Here is a 6,085-nt window from a genome sequence, read left to right as displayed (position 1 = left end):
AAACAATAATGGCCTCCACGCCAAGCAGCACCCACCAAATCATTTACAATTGTTTTTGCAAATATTTAAAAGAAAGGTTCAATAAAGTGGCTTGGAACTCAGAATATTATTCCTTTGACAATAGCAAACATTTCAGAAACAGATTCAGAGCATACTACCAAATATTTTCAGATTTTTCTTCATGTGTAATTAAGATATAGTATTTTTTTAAATTTGTCCATGGTATAAATAATTTTAGAATGAAAAAAGCTACTGCGTAATGTATGGCCCATCATATTGCTATTCATATAATATTTGACAATGTCAGTTGACCAATGATCCATCAGTGAATAAGAGGAACAATAAAGGGAATGGAAGGGTCCGGGACAAGATGAGATTTTAGAAGAAAAATCTGTGGTCCAAATTTTAAGGGTTAAAAAAGTAGTCAAAAACATTATCCAAACAAGAGAATGGATTGAATTATTTAGCCCATTATGAAAAAACATGACCTTTTTAGTAAGGGCCCAGAGGCCTTTTTTCCAACACCTTCTATGTTATGGGACTTTATCACTACAAACCTAGAGTCTTAGCCTTTCGGACATTAGGTCTCAACCATTTTTTTTAAGCGGTCTCAACTAATTCGAAGTAGTTCAATTGTGAACAATGATCACATATTCTAAAGCATGTCACATAGATAAAAATAAAATTTAAGAAAAATAAAATTTTATTTTACTTGCTCAAATGTGATTGATTCGAGTATTCTGATGTTTCTCAACTGTTGGGTAGTAGTTATGTTTGTCCAATCAATCACAGCCATATCACAACGCCTTACAGGCCTCACAATTTTTAATAAATTTGAGCACATCTTCATATTTCTGTAAGATGCTTGAAACAAATTAATTAAACTCTAGAAAATAAATAAACACTTCCCTAATGATGAGCGATAATCAAATGGCGATACATCACTTGTGAAAAACAGAGCAGCATTATATGCTAGTGGAAATATTGTTGACCATTAAACAGTGGAGGTTAAATACTTGAGATAGGCTTCTGTTGAAAAGGAATATGAATATGATGGATAGTGACGCTGTAGTGTTCATTAGGTGTTTGGATAAGGTGGAGCCTTCATTTACGGTTAAGTCTTGTGTATCTGTTGTACTTGATTTAGAGGTGACAATATTTATTTATAGTGTTTAAGTAAGTTCACATGTGATTAAGTTGGACTCTTTTAATAAATTTTGAAGGAGAAATAATGTTGTTCTAATGTTTTTTTTTTTTTGTAAGTACAAAGTTTTAATTAAGAAAATGAGGTAAGGAAAGGTAGTACCAAAAAATGAGGTAAGGAAATACCTCTAATAGAAAGTCTAATAAAATCAATTAAATAATAATAATAATAATAATATATAAATGATGACATGCGACACTTTTAAAACACATCATTTACTAGGAAATGACATTGTCATTTTTGTATTGTGTTGTTAGAAAGATATGTAACTTACTCTAAGGAAGTAACATTCTTTTTTAGCTTGTGTAATTTTGATAGAATAAAAATTGGTTTTATGTTAAATAAGAAATTCTCATCTCGTTAAAAAACAAATTAAACAAATAACTTGTCACGATTTTTAGTAAGGTGATTAGTGGAAAAAAATAATGACATAGATATGAAAAAATTGTCTTTATATCCAAATTTAAGTTTAACAAGTTAACCAATTTTAGGAAACTTAAATTACGAAATGAGAAAGTTAAAGAAAGAGGTTATTTGATTAAAAATGAATAAACCAACGTTCCAATGTGTGTGGCGAATCGACGTTGGAATGTTTGAACTTATATAGCAATTTTTAAATTATAAAAAAAATGAGCTAAGCAGCTAAGGAAGAACGTGAGTTTGAATTTATCACTAAAGTGAGCAATAAAAATATATTTACCTACAATTTAATTTTTTTATTAAATTTGTCAACCCAATAAATGGCCTCATTAAGGGTGAATAACATTTCCTAAAATAGACTTACACATCCTGTAATTTCACTCCGCTGATGACGCTGAACATAACTAGATGGTGAAGTTACACATTTTATTAAGGTACCTCTTCCTCTACCTACCAAGATCAAGTCCTCTTTCGACTTTTTGTATTTTGTTTTATTAATAGTAACTAGCATTTTGAGTAACATTATCTGCAGCTTTTGAATATAAATAAATTTAATATTATAAACTAATATTTTTATAAAAAAGTCATATGAATTAAAATTGAAAGAAATACAAAATATAAAGATAATGACATATTTTTAATTCAATAAATTTTTATTATAGATTAATATTCATATAATTAAAAACTATAAGGATATAGACCAATTTTAAAAATAGAATATATTTAACTTATTATCAGTGATACCTGTTTAATTTTAGACAGATAATCAGAATAATATATAAGGTTAAAATAAATTCAGTAAAATAGTGCAAGATAAAATTAGACCTTTTAGCTATCAATTCCTAGGAAATAGATATATAGTATATAATGCTTTTAGTAAACTTGAAATACTTAATTAATTCATTGTAACCATAAAAAATTGGATAAGAATTTTTTTTTTTAATAAGCACAGGGGCTTGAAGCCTTGAACCCATAAACGTAACATTTGCAACACTATATTAATGAGAGTTATTTTATCTTAAACATATTATGTAGGAAATGATATCAATGTAAATGAGATATGAGTTTAATATTTGTGTATTATCAGCATAAAATTTGTTTCATTGATAATATATTATTTATCATTAATTTATAATATTTTGGTTTAAAAGTGAATAATAATTAATATATGAATGATAAATGATGTGTAGACAATATAAAAAACAATTATAGTATTAGTGTATACATAATTTAAAATAAATTAAAAATGTTCCGTTTTGAAATTTTTGTGTTGTCATTTAAATACTAATAGATTTTTAGGTAGTAACTTTTTTCATTTAAAAGATATATGTCAACATATGAGTAACAAATTAATCTCTTTCAAAATATATGATTGTTCATTCTAATAAATGTCATTTATTAAAATTAAACATTTAATCGTTTAATCTATTTGAGAATCAAATAAAACCTTACCATACTAGATATATTAGTGGTAACTAGACTTTGAATAATATAACCTCTAGTCCTCTTTAATATCTACACAAGGAGAAACCTACTCATGAAATTTCAAGAACAAGAAAACCAATGACATAATATTCACACTATATGCTATTGCTGTAGGTGGATTCCATTTCACTTGTATAGACAAAGAGAGACCACCGTACGATACCCCACACCGACTTATTAAAGATAACATTAACTCCGACAACAATCTTGCATTATTTTTGACTGCTTCATTAGCTTTTGGTTTTAGGGCACCGCCATAGAAGACTACAATCACATTTTGGACCTGAATATTGGGGATATCTCTACCCTTTCTGGGACCTTAAAGAAAGTTTGTTGTCGTAAAGGCAAAACAGGTCCCAAAAGATTGTCCAAAGTCATAGTATAGACAAGAGACAAAGCTCATGTTATGCAGTGGAATCCTGCCAACTTTCTACTACCACTGAAGTTTCTTAGAAATTCTTATATCAACACGTACCAGTCCCAACCGTATATTTATTCCACGTGAATTGATCGAAATTAACCAAAACTGGAAAAGGAAACACCCCACCCATTACAAGTGACCCACGCTTTCCCTATTATACTTGCATTTGGAAAAGACAGCGCACGATATAATATTACAAATGTTGAATTATATAGCCCTATGTCTTGACTATATATCACTATCATAAAGTACCAACATAAATGAGAAAACAAAATGGTACTTGTATAGCTACTAGTATACTAGTGCTGGTGCAAATACAGAGATAATCCAAAGAGAAGATGAGTCTAAAGATAAGATGTTTCCACAACTAGAAAGCATGACCCATAATCAATGTCTTTGTTCTGGACTCCTTGGGATTCAACTTAAATGAATTCACCGTTGATGAGACCAATACTAACTCTTTGTTGAATTAAGTGAACACTGAAGAGGATAGATGGAACATGTTGTTCAGGGACAAATTCTGCAGAATGATGTATAACCTGGAAAAACATGTTCATGCACGGCCATGGATAATTGCATGTGTATGAAGAAAAGTTAAATCAAAAAATGTACTTTCTTGAGTTGGAGTGCGCAAACAATAAATCAGATGTTGACTTATGCAAAATATGCATTATTGTAGACTAAAATTTTGGAGTTTTTCAAAAAGCAACTTCTGACTTTGGGATTACTCTTCTCTACCAGTCTACCTTGTGTTTTACCTACATCACCATGATTGATTTTACTACGAAATTTGCTTATAAAAATGAATCATCATAGCCAAGTTATTTTGTATAAAAAAACTGATTTTCCTTGAAATCACATTTTAAAAAGATTAAACAACTTAATCCTCTCTGCAATTCTATTTCTTTTATTGGTCTCTGACCGAGGAGCCTTTTAGGTTTAAGAAAAGTGAATTTTCCTAGATGTTTTGATAAATTTAGAATTAGAAAGTAGATCATATTTTTCCTAAACCATCAGTATCTTTTACTCATTATGTATAATATATAGTTTTCCCAACTTGACAATAATTTTAAGTCTAAAGAGAGATTTGTATATTTCAAAAAATGATTTTATTATTTTTGGGTGTAGTATTGAAAGGTAAATTTTCTTCTTACTAAGTTGCAGACAAAAACACAAGAGGTGAGAATATTAATGGTTAAGTTGAAAATAAAGAACATAAAACGATATTAATTATAAATTGATCTCTTTATCATTTAAAAGAAGTTTAAATTCGTCCTATAAAAAGCTCGTATTAATATAAGTTCTCATTTATTAAAAATGATAGGAATTAATGCTTAGCGAGGTTCCTTTTTGTAAACAAAATATCAAGTGAGTTATGTTCTAATTTCTAAAAACTTACCAAGAGTAGGTCTCATGAGATTAAGACCATTTATAAAGTTATTTACACATATATCTACCAACAAGATTTTCATATTGAATATAGTATTTAAACCCACAAGAGAGTGTGATTTTACCTAAATTTCTTATTAATTGAACCAACCATAAATAGCTACTTCAAAAATGTTTTGTTCCATGTTATCAACTCTTGTATATTAAATATTAACCTCCTAATAATAAAATAGAATTTGAACCTTTATAAGTGTTAAACGCGAATAGGGATCATCTCCATTAATAGAGACAAATATTTTATTACTTCATATTTTTAATGACAAATATGTTATTTTATTATACTTACAAGATAGATGTGTCACTACATGTTAGATTTCCTTTGGTTTTTTAATCACTTATCTCTCTATTAATGGAGAGGATCCATACTCATTAAACACATACATTTTTATGATTAAATATGTAAATTGTAAATCATACGATATACTTTTTAATGTTGTAATCATTAAATCATTTTTAATCTCAATTATCGATTTTTTATGGGCGAGGCTGTCAAATATTTACTTTGTACTTTTCTTACACATACACCTAAAAAATGCCCCTCACTCTATATATGAGAAGAATTGGCTTATGTTGGCTTAAGTGATTTTCCACTAACATTCAATGTCACTTATTGGTCTTACTTTTCAAACAATCACCAATGGATTAAAATAGTATTAATGATTGAGGTTCAATCACTTATATTATATTGGTGTAAATAAATTCTTTCTAGTCGACTCTCTTTATATATCAAGATAACATAAATATGGGAAAAGGGATAAGCACGCAATAATTTATTTTCACTGGGTAGCAAATTGATATAAATGTCTTATGAATTTATCTTGATTTTACTTATAATTTTTAATTTTTATATGCTCCTTCCTTATATTATTCTTCTAATTTTGATAATATTCAAAGAATACTATTTTTGCTAATATAAGAAAAAAAACATAAATATAGAGGATGCATAGATGACCAACACTAAAATTGGGGTAGGAGTGATCATATAATTAGCACTTTATTTTTTTAAGATTATCTTACTCTTGATTATTTAAATAACATCCAATTATTAAGATTTGTTCTACTCATTTCTCACAACAATCAATAATAAGTATTATATATATATATAT

The sequence above is a fragment of the Lupinus angustifolius genome, chromosome LG17 (genome assembly GCF_001865875.1).
Source record: "Lupinus angustifolius cultivar Tanjil chromosome LG17, LupAngTanjil_v1.0, whole genome shotgun sequence".
NCBI lineage: Eukaryota > Viridiplantae > Streptophyta > Magnoliopsida > Fabales > Fabaceae > Lupinus > Lupinus angustifolius.
The sequence above is the reverse complement of the archived record's forward strand: the minus strand, read 5'-3'. Positions refer to the sequence as shown.